Here is a 14,592-nt window from a genome sequence, read left to right as displayed (position 1 = left end):
GTTTGCACCGAGACGCTCTATGGCTGAAGCGTGCCAGACCTTTCGTCGAGTTTATTCTCTCTCTCTCTCTCCGTACAACGCTCGCTGCGCCAGGTAAAGCTGTCGCCTTCGCAGTTCTAGATACAAGGTTTCTCTCCGAACGGCGCGAGCAGTTGCAGAATTGTACTTCCAAAACCAGGTGCTATACGCTATACTTCGCGCTCCACTAGTACTCCGTTCGTGCCGGTTACCAAATAGCTGCAACGGCCGCGCCATACCTGCGCTACAGGGATTGCATTGGCTGGGCTGGGAACATTACTACGCCGCATCACGAACTCGCTCGAGAGCGAAATTAGGGGTAGAGGTGCTGGACGCGGCATGCGTGCAGCAGCTTGCGCCGCAAGAGCGGGCGTTTCGGGTTTCAGCAATGTCGACGAAGTTCGCGCAGCGCGTGAACAGAATTCGAGTGTTTGAGCGAGCTCGTCGAGCTTTGATTATTCGTTGCATAGAGTACTTCTTCGGCCCCTCATTGAACGAGGAACGCAAGGTGAGCTCAAATTTATTCAAATTGAGCGCACCCCCAGTCTTTATAAATGGGCTGTAAAAATCGTGGCGAAATGGCAGCCGCGCGTTTGCGGATTCGCAGAGCTGTGACTGCGCGGTAAGGAAGGCAAAATGTAAAGTGCAAGCTCTTGCGTTTTTTTGTTTTTTCGGTAACCTTGCTCTTCAATGGCCAGCTTTGCGCGTTGCGTCGCACCTGACGTCTGAGTTGGGGAGTTCCAGTAAACGTTGTTCGATTTTCCGAGCGTGGCAGGAAAATATCAGCCTCGTATGAAAATAAAGCGTTCAGTATTGTGAAAATACTTGCTGCGCCGAAACGCGACTTTTATTTTACGCTTCTCCATTTCTCTGTTCGAATGCTTGTTGAGCTATTATCACCGCAGCGGTTGTGAAATGGTCGAGCACACAGCCTCGTATGCGCGAGAGGTATTAGGTTCGAATCCCGGTGCCACCGGAAACCCACCGGTTTTTTTCTGATGAGTAGAGATGTACCACGACCGGACGCTCTATGGTTTATGTGGATTCTCATCCCGAAAGAGGATTCTATATAGAGATTTGCAAGGGTCTCTGGGCCTCTCTTGTCCCCACACCCCAGCGTCGGCGAAATAGTTGAGCATCCGCCGATACTGTGGGAGGCAGGCGAGGGCAGCCGCCGAGTATACTTACCTGTAAAATAGGTACAAGAGCGCCCCCGGCCAGGTGCTAGGTGACTATGGGAGGCCTAAAAGAGGAGTCTCGTGATCCCATGCTGCAAGACTTCCCAATAGGTGGCTGCCCTTCCAATCGTCTGGAACAGAGCAGCTGCGGATGCTCAACTATTTCACCAAAGCTGTGGTGTGGGGACAAGGGGCGCCCAGAGACCTTCGTAAATATCTGCAGATCCCTCTTTCGAGCTGAGAAGACAGGCATGCAAACAACCGATCACTGGGTCGTTATACGTCTCTTCCCATGAGAAAAAAAAAAACAACGATGGATTTCCGGTAGCACAAGGATTCGAACTCAGGATGTCTCGCATACGAGGGTACGTACGGACAGCGCGGTGCAAGGACTTTATTCCCAAGCTCACACCCGCATTCGCTGAAAAAAAGAAAAAATCTGGCTCTCGCATTCATTGTCCAGTGGTATCAAGATACATACAGCCGCATCTCTTTTCCGCCCCCATCACATCTTCCGCTCTCTACTCCGCCTAAATGAGACAGACGGCACGGACCGGCGGGAACAGTGAAATGCGCGCACGGCACCCAAACGCGACGAATGTGGCCCGCGCATACGCCACGGGAGCGAATAAACAAACTCGGCGCCGATGCGGCGCATAAATCTCGTTCATTTGACACCTCGCATGGAGAGCGCGTCCTCGACGAGAGATCAAATAGGGTCGTCCCGCGGGAAGCAATTTTTCTCGATATTCGCGATGCGCGTCGGCCGGAGACCTAGCGGGAGACCACCTTCTGGGCGAGTATCGGCCGAGCCGAGCCGAGCCGTATAAGCATTATTTCTCAGCGCGCTCTTTCGCTGTTGATATATCGCCGCTGCCACAGTGTTCCCGTTGTTGTGGTCGTTGACAGTGTTACGAAGTGGGCAGATACCGCGCGGGAGGCAGCAATATTTTCGTTATGGCGCATCCCGCAGCGACGACATGGCATCCCCCGTCGGTCCGGGGGCGGGGGAGCAGTGTCGTCGGAGCATTCTGTCCCACGGCCAGTCCTCGCGCGCTCGACCGGAAAATGTTGGGGGCGGCGGCCGCCGAATCCCGGCGATAGCGCGGTAACAAATTGCGCCCGCTCGAGACACAGACAAGCGTGCGCGCCCAACCTCGTCTTTTCCCCCTCTCACTCCTCCTTTCTGTCCCGACTCTCATTCCGGGGTTGCCCGCGAGAGGGCACGATCGTGACTGCGGGCCACGCAGCCTGAAACGCCCACTGCACCGACGCTTTGACGTCGGACGATGGGACAACTAGCGGAAGGGACTAGTATGCGACCTCACTCTTGTCTCTCTCGGGCTCTTCTGCGCGCTGGTGATTCCTCGTGAAAGACCAACTATGAGCGACCGAGTTCGAAATGGGAGGCAAATTGCAGTGAGTGGAAATTTCAGCACTCAATGATGTAGAGCCCCAGGACGTCTAAACGGGCTCCTCCCCCCCCCCCCCCCCCCCCGTAATTGCGGGCTGGAGATTGTCGTTTCTCATATTGTCACATGATTGATGCGGGGACCACGAGTGTAGAACGCTGAGCAATACGCATTCCCCTGGCTTTATATAAGCTTTGCCTGACATGCATATAATACGGAATGGTCTTGGATTCCATATCAATGATACCAAACCCCTACTTCAACCTACTCCCGCAAAACACGCGCTTATTCCCATCCCTGAGTTAAGGACAGCCAACTGGTTGCTACAATGGTTAACCTCCCTGCCTTTGCTTCTCCTACTTTTTTTTCTCTCTCTCTTCGCAATGAGGTTCGTGTTGAACACAAAAGGAATTATGATTCTCCGTTGAGAACATTTCAGTTTGGCCGGTATAATAAACTTTATCGCGGCGACTCAGGCAAAAGTGCAAAACAGAGAGGGTGGACAACGGCGCAGTTTGCAACTGAAATGCTTTCTTAAATCCACACCAATGAATAGGGCATTTCACTGAATAAATAGTTACAACAAAACCCTCACTCTGATCACCGCAATGAATTTATACCCACTAGCCCCAATATCTGTTGCCCTCCGCTATAATAAAAGCTTAATTAGACCCCGCTTACCCACCGGTGCACAGTGACCTAATTTTCGTTGCACGAAGATGACGCGCCGCTGGTACAGCCTTGCGTGCTCTCTTATATCGTGCTCATATCGAACGTAAAGCGCGGGCGTAATGGAATGCGGGCTTGCCGCTGTAGGACAGCATTCTTCGCCGGTGCAAAGGAATGCGCCACTGCAAGTCGCCGAAGTGTCACCAACGCACAACCAATCGCCCGCTGGGCCTCCAGTTACTCCCACGCGTTGCTACTCCACGAGACTTTGGCCCGATAGAGGAGTGTGCAGAAGAAAAAGAAGAGGAAAAGAAAACATTCCCCAATCAGCAGCTCGGAGGTTTCGCGAGCCTTTCCATTAGGTCGGTGTGCTTCAGACCGCAAGGAATGCCGGCGATGCCGCCAGTAGCGTTTTCGCGCGTTGAATAAATCGGCTAGCGAAGGTACTCAGCAGCAGCAAGACCGAGAACAACCTAAAGAAAGGCGTATTAAGGAAAACGATCATCAGCAGCGATAACAAAATGCGCGTCGCTGAGCTCTGTTGGGAAGTACGGCTACGCTGCACAGACCGCCAGCTGCCCGGAGTAGGCATCTTAAAGGAGGAAACAACGCTAAGATTCCGCCGGCGCGTTTTACCTCTCTGCTTAATCCTCTCCGCTACCGTGACCGATATTTATAACGTCGCAAACATTACGCCCATTAGAGATTTCGTGCTTTTTCGTCTTCGGTACATATAAAACGAATAGTTTGTTCTTTGGCTATTTCGCCCGCTTTCGTGGTCGGTGGATGGTGGCCGGTGGTTGGTGGTCGAATATTCAGCGCCGATACGAAAAAAAAACGGCGATGCAAGAGGCGCGTGCTCTCGCAAAAGCGAGTTTTTTTTTGCGTGTTGGTCACCAAACGCCAACATTAAATTTATCACAGAACCTTCGATGTCAATGCAGGTTCGCAAACGTGCGAGTTCTATACACGTGACAATCGCAAGGGTAAAATAAAGATTTCGCCAAATTACATCGAACATCCAGAGTTGTTGCGAAGGTTGTGAATGTAGGCAGTGTACTACGATACGCAGGTGTAATTTCGGCTTCGTTGTGCGCGTGCCTTCGTAACAACGCATGTTAAGCGTGGAAGAGCGGTGCGCGTGTGCGCCGATAGCCGGGCCTGTAACCACGTGCTGTCTCCCGGGAGCTTTGGGACTTCTGGAGGTTTCAAGTGCTCTTCCCCCAGTGCAGGGTAGCGAACCGGACGTGAATCTGGTTAAAATCCCTGCCTTTCCTCTCTTCTACCTCTCTCTCCCTCTTTCTCTTTCTTTCCATGGTGGAGCGCACGGGTACGTCCGCCCTAACTTGCAGTGTAGGGCAGCAAACCAGACACTCGCCTGCATGACCTCCGTGCCTTTCCTGTTCTTCCTTCCTCGGAGTCTGGTTCTATGTGCCCAATGACTCAAGTTCTCCATTAGTGCACATTCCCAGTGGCACATACCCAGTGGTTAAGGTGCTCTATCTATATCGCATTCAAGGTTTCGCTATCTACGACGAAGCTAGAAACCGTACATCCGCAAACTGTGATGCGATCAACAGCCTCCTTGAAAGAAGCGATGAACGCTTGTTTCTTCTAAGCTGGGAGGTGGCGCATTGAAGCACCTGATGGTGTATATTATGAACCGACTACCGGGGAAGCCTTCAGTACCTGCTGCTATACTTCCGCGTCTGTGTGATGATGTACGAAAGGATGGAAAAATGGATGCAGGGACGCACGGACGGACGGACGGACGGACGGACGGACGGATGGATGGATGGATGGATGGATGGATGGACGGACGGACGGACGGACGGACGGACGGACGGACGGACGGACGGACGGACGGATAGATGTATGGATGGATGGATGGATGGATGGATGGATGGATGGATGGATGGATGGATGGATGGATGGATGGATGGATGGATGGGCGGCCGGGCGGGCGGGCGGGCGGGCGGGCGGGCGGGCGGGCGGGAGGGCGGGCTCTGGCACCGCGCTACGGATGCGCTAGTTAACGACATTCACCGGATTCGCGTAATGAAACAACAAAGGCTATGTAAAGGGTTCTCACTGCTACAAATACAGCCGTATTACCGTCTTATGACAAAATGCTTGGGGCTTCCGAATTCATTCGTTATACAAATAACTTGGTTGTGAAGGTCGCGCCCAGCACCACTCACAATGGAACCGGGACAGGATTATTCCTTCCTTAAACAAGTCATTTCTTTGTAGGGACGTTTCTTTCTTTCTTTTGAATGGGGGACACATGAGCGAAAGCTCACTCGTTGGGACGTTCAAGTGTATCTTAAGGTCTAAACTACATACTTCTGCAGTACATTAATATGGTGCAGTGCAGGATATAGTATAGTATAGTAAAGAGAGAGAGAAAGAAAGAAAGAAGTTTAATGAAATGCAGAGAATTTTTCCACTACATATGTAGGTACCTAGTTCCTACTCCGCATAGTGAAGGGACCGGGGACAGAATTGCCCTAGAAGGAGGAGTGCGTAAAAATTAAGAGGCCAGAAAAGATACGATCAAGATCAGTACTGCCGAGACAATGATGGTGGTGTTGACGTAAACAGGCTAGAGCTGTCGATCAAGACAATGCTTTGAAGGATACAGTACTATACTTAATTACAGTGTAGTGTCGTTTGCAGTATTTCGCGGAGACGCAACTCCTTTGCCCGAACCTCACTTATCAAACGTGTTAAGTGGGCATAAACTGCATCACAAGTCGTAATTTGGAGACCAACCGTGAGGAGCAGAGGATCGGGCTTTGAACGTAGCGTGGAATGTCCCGATTTTAAACGCGCGCCATACACTTGGTTGCGCGGCTCACCGTAAATCAAACCGGGCCATAAATCAAGCCCGCGCTCGCTTGCTCATCTGCCGAACGCCACAGACCCTGAGACATCAGAGCACGTCCTAAAGCACGCACTCGTTCTGATCAAAGCGTGGCAAATATCATGCGCAATATGTTCTGTTGCTCTCAACAAAGAGAGAGAGAAATAAACAAAAATTAATAACTGGGGTATTACGTGCAACTACAATCTGTACATAAGGCACGCCGTAGTGGGGAACTCCAGATAAATTCTGACCACATGGGGTTCTTAAATGTGCATTTAAATATACGCAAACGAGCGCTATTGCATTTCGCTCCCATCGAAAGGCGGTCGCCGACGCCTGGATTAAATCACTGATCCCGAGCGCAGTAGGGCAACCCCGTAGCCACTAACCTAGAGCTGCGGGTAGGAGAGAAAGAGAAAGAGAGGTGACAAGAAAAAAGCCGGGAGGTTAAGCAGGCTGAGCTTGATTGGCTTCCCTGCACTAGGAAAAGTATGAAAGGTTCAACAGAAAGAGAACGCATTCTCTATAGCGGTTTTCGTAAGTAACCCCCCTGATCCTTGTGACCTTACGCGAAGTCACAGGTAGAGTTGAAGCATGTTGCTGCTGCCGACCTTTCCGCCTTTCTTTTTAAGGGCATTCTGACTAAGGTCCTGACTTCGTTATTATTCCTTTTATTTTTTTACAGCGAAACTGTATGTGGCTAGGCTCCGGAAAAAATTGCGTGCGTCTGCCGAGCCGTGTAGACCGAGAACTTCTCTCCATACGTGGACCGATCCCGAAGGTAGTACAATACCGGGCCCACCCGCGGGGGAGGTGAATCAGGCTTTAAGCACTCCGCCAACTTGCAAAAATAAGTTCAATATCTTAGATCCAAATACGACCCGTATAAGATATTAAGCTGACGAGAACAGATACTACACTTTGACCTGCGTCGGCCATATTTACGTTGGCACCGCCCTCTCTTTGTCGGCGTTCCGAGCGCCTTGCGTATATTCATTCCTTTCCCTCTGCTCTCCCGTGGTGGCAGTCCCGTGAGCGGGCTGCCCGTCAGGACCGCGAGGCGGAAAGAAATGCGTATTATCCATGTGGCCCGTGATCCCGCAAGCTTGGAACGTTTCGCCGGAGCAACGGCCAAGTTTCAGAGGGAGTCTGTGGGGAACCAATTTCGCGTGGCCTGTGTTGTGTGCGACCCCGTGTGGTTTTCGAATGACTTCACAACTATTACTGCACTGTGGGACGTCGACCAACGCACGATCGCCTCGGCTACGGTGAAGCAATGTGTGCCCTCGGAGTGCGGTGAATTGCTTGTCTGTTCTACGTGCCGGCATTCGTTAGCAAAAGGTGTCGTTCCGCGCTTTACAACAATACATGGACATGTATGCCGCCCATGCAGTCTCTCATCTTCCGAGGCTCAATATCATGGAGGAGCGACTAGTCACACTTCGACTCATCCCAAAATATTGGATTTTAGTACTTGTTTTTGTTAATCATGAGCCCAATTCGCAAAGCTTATCGGTCCTAAGTGCCGTTTGTCATTGGCCAGCCGCCTCTGCTAATAATGTCCGGCATCACGATTGGCTAGGATCTCTTCTTACGAACAATTTTAGCGTAAGAACGTTTCGCGAATACAGGCGCAGCTTCTGTTTAGACACTCAGGAGGTGTATGCGGGATGACGCCTCGATACATTTCCTCGCTCCGTTCCTGCGATTGCTCCGTCTGCTGCACGCGAGCCAAGTAAAAAGACATGCTCGCGCCAGTCTTTACTGTTTTTGTGACAAACATCACCATACCTAGCCTCATTGCTGCATTACGTCTATAAAATTTGTTCTGTGTCATGACGTCACGATAATGTCAGGTAAGTTGGATCTGGAATTGTGACCCACGTTTAGTGTAAAATTAAAATATGTTGTAACTCTCTTCCAGCATTTATACTTGCTAAATGTGATTCCCTTATGTGATAGAAGAGTGGTAAAGCTTCTACAACTTCGCAAATCCCCAGAAGATGGCGGCTACGACGTGTTTTCTGTTCTGCAGTCGCTTCCGGCGCAGATAGTCTACAAAAGATTTGCCTTCGAGATCTCTTTCTGTTAACCGAGGAAATGGCCGCCCGGTACTGGATTTAGTCACAATCCACGTGTCTGTATTCATTTAATGATGTCTCTCTTCCTCTCCCTCTCCCTCCCTCTCTCTCTCTCTCTCAAGCTTTCTATTTTCAGCGTGACTCATGCTGCTTTTTGCACCGTTACCTTTCGAGCACCTGGATGTTTAAGGTACTAACAACGAAGACCCGATGCTCTCGCTCTTTCTATAGCCGAACATCCCAGCACATTACACGCGAACATATACATAAACGGTGCCAGTGTTTCATTCATAACTTGGCTTTATTACTTAGCTATTTCGCTTGGCGATGTTTATTGACTGCGTCTTCGCTTGTTCACATCTTACTCACTCGTAATGTTTACTGGAGTCGTAAAGACTCTCTCATAATGTTTCTTCTTCTTCGTTTTGCGCGTTTCTAAGGAAACCACACGCGCGCATACAACGACCGCTTTGCAGATGCTTCACTCTGTGAATGAGATTCGTTCCGGGTCAAACGTCTCCGCATCCGTGACCCGCTTCACAAAGCGCGTTGTGGCAGAAATAAATAAAGAAAAGAACCTTTTAATCTAGCAGTGCTGCCGAGCTCGTAAGAATTGTGGTTTCCGTACCCAGCATACATCATTCACACAGTGAATGCGCTTTCAGCATTATCGCTGCCCACGCAGTCATTAATTAGAACGAAAGAGTGCGGATATAAGTTTCGCTTGAGTATGCTCAGAATTCCGAAAAAAGAAAGAAAACATACGTGCTCCACTTATCACCACGCAAGCGTTGTTTACGCTACTTTTGTATAAGTGAGGTTTACTTAAAATGTCATACTTTCTTTAGCTGGGTGATATGCCTTGATGTTAGGCTGTTGCATCGTTTTCTGGAGATACTCCTCCGTACCAACAAAAAAACATTCAATGCTCAGAACTGAGGCCTGTTTTCTGAATGTTCAGTTCTTTTTATGCACTCGGAGACATTTAAAATTCAGGCACATCCAATCTATTACATTGTTGGGCCGGAAAAAAAGTTGGGCTCTTTGAAAAAATATGCTTTGATGAAGTTTGGGAAATCTCGATATGCTGGCGTACATCATTACTGTTTGTGCTGGTTTCAGTCAAAGTATCTGTCAGCAGAAACTATCCTAGAGTACATGGCTGCATGTCTTTGTTTATTAGTACAATATGGAGCTTTAGAAACGTGGGACCGAAAGTTAATATATGCGACTGGCCCGCCGTGCAAAAGATCACAAAAGTCGGACAAAGAAGTTTGCGTTTTGAGGTTATGCAAGGTCGCTTACGTACGCTATCTCTAGAACAGCCTTCTATATCGACGAAGAAGTATGCGTTCAGTGCGGTAGATTACGGCTGAGCGTGAGCTCAGCTGTGTGTTTGAAATGTCCTCGAAGAGATAGTAATTATGTGTACCATATACTATTCTGCACCGACGGCGTTAAGCTTGACTATTTTACCTAAAATGGCGTTGATTATCTGCCCGGCTTTTCTCCTCATCGTCGCTCTACTCCTTTCTTCATTTTGCAGGTGACCGTGTGTGTTGGCTACAATCCAAGCAAAAAAAAAAAAAAGTAGAGAGGAGAGGGGGGGGGGGGAACGAGCTCACCAGAATGTAACTGGACCCGAGCACAATCATTCGCATTATAATATTAAAGGCTTCGCGAAAGGAGCACTTCTCCGTACTTTGTTTCTTGCTTTACGATGGCGGGGATGTGCACTATTTCCTTGTGCATGCTTCCGCGGAGGACTGTGACTTTCTATTCGACGCCCAGCTGTGGCCGCAAACCACGCCTTTATTTCGAAAAACACGCGCACACTAAAATTCCAGCGTCCGATGGCATACAGTGGACGCGCCTCAGACACTCTCTCTTCGTGCGCTGAGTTGTCGAGCATACAGGCGTGCGTGCGTTTGCGAATTACCGAAAGGCGCACTGTAAAGGCTGCTTCTCCACAATAGGATTATCTGTGGGGAAAAGCCCTCAATCTTAGACATCCGTAGTCGTCGTTAGCATCGAATATTTTTTTGTGGGCGGCGTGATTTTCATCGCTACCCGTCATTGAGGCGATTAGCAATACTCTTTGTGCCTTTAAAGCTTTCCTGTGAGCCATTCACAGAATTAAAATTAATTATTGCGAATACCGACTTGTTTTCTGGTTTTCCAGCTTGCGTGCGCCTTTGGTGCTTTCTTTTGCCGCGACTGCTTTTAAGAGATGAAAAATCGCTTGCAAAGAAGGGTAACCTATGTATCGATTGCATAAGCCGCGTTAATCAGGCGTTACAAACACCAGAACGCTAACGCGAAACTTTCGTTTTGTCAATTTGTTTGTAGACCTTTCGTAACGTGCACAGAGATACGGGTATGTAACATATACAGGGTGTTCCTCTTTAGACCAGGCAGATACTTTGTAAAAAGGTAAAGAGCGCAGCGGACGTGGGTTTTTTGCAGACGAGTTCCTGGACGAGGCGGGCACACCTTTTCGCTAGCAACGTGACCTTCTAAAGGCTCATTAACAAAAATTTATTAATTGTCTTTTTCATTAATGCCTCGAGATAACCATCCTCAAATTTCAAAACTCAATCGAGGGAATATCGAGGTCGAGTGGGTCCCGCTGCGCGTGAGGTGGCAACGCCCCCCGTAAAGAAGTGTGGGGTGAAGTAGAACGCCCCCCATAGAGAAGTGTGGGATTAAGTAGCATGCCATGGCATGTCCTAACACGACACGCATCCGCACTTGTTTGCCAGGCAAAGCGGGTCGTATCGGTAGCTGCCCCGACTGGACGAGACGTCCGGCTTCAAACTTGCTCGCCCTTGTGACACCGGGCGTTTCGTTCCGATGGGATAGGGAGGGGCCGCCATCTTTTTCTACGTTCCCGCGGCACCCCGGTCTCGATATTATTTCGATTTGCTGTTCATATTCAACAATAAATATCGCGAATTAGGTGAGAGTTTCAAGATTAAAAAAAAAAAGGAGCGTGGATTATAATCTGACTGCTTTGAAATTGGCCATTTAAACAACTACGTCATAGGCCCTAACAAAAAAGTTAATTAACAATTGTTGGTTAATTAGCCTTCTCAAGGTGACGTTATTCGCGGCAAAGTATGTCCGCGTCGCCTATTAAATCGTCCGCAAGAATGCCAAGTTCGCGTCGCTTACAGCCTCTTTATTAAAAGATCTGTATTGCCAAAAAAAAAAGCTTTCCACAACAAACAAACAAACAAACAAACAAACAAACAAACAAACAAACAAACAAACATGTTTATTTTGCAAGAACAACACAAAAATTACTTGCGGAAGGCAAAGACTAAAAGCGGAAAAGCCTGACGCGGTCTTAGGAGCCTTTCACTAACGCCACGTTACCGACAGATCCAGATTGACTACGGCTGCGTGCACGTGTACGGCTGTACGCGACCTACTTTAGAAAACGTGCCGCTGCAGGCAGTATGCACGCCGGGTGGTCGCAACATTTCTCCAACTGCGAAGCGTTGCACTTACGCACGTAAAATACCGCGGTGAGTTTACATACAAGCGTCTGGCGTGTACGCCACTTTGGTTTAGGGCAGTCGCGGGGTGCGCATTCGTTGCCGAGATAATGCTCTGCTTGGGAAGACAGTGATGCGTGTCGCGTCAACTTGTGCCACCTCTTCGTCTCGCTCAGCAGGCACGTGCTGTCTCCGGAGGCTTCGACAACACGCGGGGACGCGCGCAGCAGCTCGTAAAGCTGTAACTACGCTTTTACGCTCACCTTGTGTAGCTTTGGGTCGATGAGAAATCAACGTAGAAGCCTAGAAACGTAGAAACGTAGAGACATCGAAACATAGAAACGTAGAGCGGGAAATCTTGGAAGCGTACTACATCAGTTTATTAGGTGATGACTGCGTTAGTGCAACCTCGGTGCGCTTACTTGAAAAAGAATTTGAATTTCTAAGTCGGTCACGATAGAAGCGTTTCTTGTCTTTTCACACTATGTGATTAGCGATGATGCAGTTGCGCATGTTCTGCTGGCCTTGCTGGGACTACACCGATTCTAATAAACCTCAGTTGATAGTCCAGTCGTTGTGGCATGAACCTCTCCTCTTGTCCTTTGTGTTTTTGACTGGTTTTTTCGTTCAAGTATGTACCAACTGGCCCAGATTTCAACCCTTCTGCAAACCTTTCGGGAAGTTTACGGGTCGCTTGCTCACACCACCCAGTATGTCTTCCACTGGAGGAAAGGACGTTTATGTTACAGCATTCGAGTGCTAAGATACATGAATGTACGAAAAGCATCGCACGCGTAATGCGAAGACGTGGGATCGTTGCCCACCTGTGGCAAGTTGTTTTTTTTTTCATCCAATTTAATTTCCGTTAATTTCTCATTTCTTTATTTCAGTTAGTAAGTACAAATAATTTCCCTTATGTTTTCCTTGGCGTCCTTGTTGGCTTCTCATGATATCATTAATAAACATTGGGCGCCCTCGGCTAACCGCCTTTCTTCTCGTTTATACGAAAAGAGCTCAGACGTCACTCGCTGGTCAATAAAAGCGAAGACGACGGCCCTATCCGCTGTTTTCTGCGACACTATCTTCTAGAAGAACATGCACGACGTTCATTCTTTTCACCTGTTCTTTTTTTTTTGTTTTTTTGTTTCTGGTTTCCCAGGTAGTTCAAAACTTGCAACACGCGGCATCGAGGACATCAAGTGCCCGTTAGTGAAGCAGCTTGCGTAGAACATGGCAATGAAGACATCAGCTCGGCAGTTTCCTCGTGAAGTGGCCGTTACACTGTCTGATATACGGGAGCGAGGAAGAAGTAATAGGCAGCCACTTTCTCAATCTCGCCAAAGAGCCTTAAAGAAGAAAAAAATAACGTGGCGTGTCAGCCACGAAACGTGCAAAGGGCGGGAACAACCTATAGACATCACGCGAGGAACGAGTCTACCCGAACCGTTTCGCAAAATTCGGAAAAAAACTTTCACCGGCCAGGAGAGCCACGTTTCCTCGCGTCTGCATAATGCCTCGCTTACGCAGATTCCGGGGCCCGGAGCAAATGTCCCGTGCGATCCGAACGTGAAACAAAAGGGAGAGAGTGAGAGACGACTATAAGAACGGGACGTTATGGGCGAAGACCGGTACGTAGTAAGGAATAAAAGGACTGCGACTGCGTATTCGAACGTCTTTTGTTATTTTATGGGGTGCGATGACCGCATCCGAAATGAAGCGGAATAACGGAAGGGCGAACACAGCGTAGCGAGGCTACAATGGCGTTCGCTTGGAGGATAGATGAAGAAACCTGAGGCCTGATGTGGAGGCTGTACGAGAGAACTTTTGAGAACAAAACGGGAAGGGCCAGGCGGGGAGCAGGAATGGAGCGCCGGGCACTTATGATAACGACAAAATGTGCTGCTGCGCGCCTATCACGCCACCGCCCGAAAGGAGCCAACTGGGCACAAGTGAGACAAGAATGTGCACGAAGGAGAGAAACAAATCTTAAGAAAGAAAAATGCAGGATAGGTGGGGGGGGGGGGGGCGAAGAACATTCTCGCTGCATTTCGAACTAACGCCAAACTGACGGGCTTGATTCTGGGGCGTCACTTCTATACTTACTGAGTCTGATTTTCAAAGAGTTGAATTGAGAAAGGTCGGAGACTTTCTTTCTTTCTTGCGTTCTTTTTTTTTTCGACGGGCAATAACTAGGCAGTGCAGTGCTTTGAATACGCGGACGATTTGCTAAGCGAGAGCGCGAATAGCGGCTGGTAGTTCGCACTATCATCAGGCTGCGCTCAAATAGGCCAAGTCAAGGTGTGCCCGGCATAGAACATTCAGTTTCTCCGCCCCTTTTCCCGGCTCGTATGTCTTGTGGAATGCCAGGAAACCTCACCTTAAGCTTCCGTTGGCACGCTCATGAGCTCATTCTCACTCAATCGCAGACAAGGGCATACATGGACGCCCACAAGTACACACCCGCTCAGCACAATAACGCACATCAAACATCACCCCGCAAGCCGTTTAGCCCAATACACGCACGCACGCACGCACGCACGCACGCACACACACACACACACACACACACACACACACACACACACACACACACACACACACACACACACACACACACACACACACACACACACACACACACACAATGTAGCATACTTCTTCAGTTCGCGAATGAAATACACTCTGTTTACGTTCTCGAGGTGCACATTTCGGCTCGCCTCGAGACCTACACCCTCCTGCACTTTTGAAACAAAGGACTCGCCTCTATACCTCTTTCTTTCTCCTTGAACCGGCTTTTCTTTTGTTTTCCACTCCTTTCTCCGCACTCGAAAGCAGCGGCCAGCCGCACAAGTTGGGCGCGAGAAG

General features: G+C 49.2%; 1 pseudogene; it reads right to left on the bottom strand.

Annotated features, from left to right (window-relative positions):
• Window positions 1-6,905: 6,905 nt before the first annotated feature.
• LOC142576953 (U2 spliceosomal RNA) lies at window positions 6,906-7,087 on the bottom strand (annotated as a pseudogene).
• Between the last annotated feature and the right edge of the window lie 7,505 nt (window positions 7,088-14,592).

This window comes from Dermacentor variabilis, chromosome 3 (genome assembly GCF_050947875.1).
Source record: "Dermacentor variabilis isolate Ectoservices chromosome 3, ASM5094787v1, whole genome shotgun sequence".
NCBI lineage: Eukaryota > Metazoa > Arthropoda > Arachnida > Ixodida > Ixodidae > Dermacentor > Dermacentor variabilis.
Note: the sequence above shows the minus strand (reverse complement) of the source record. Positions and strands in the feature narration are given on the sequence as shown.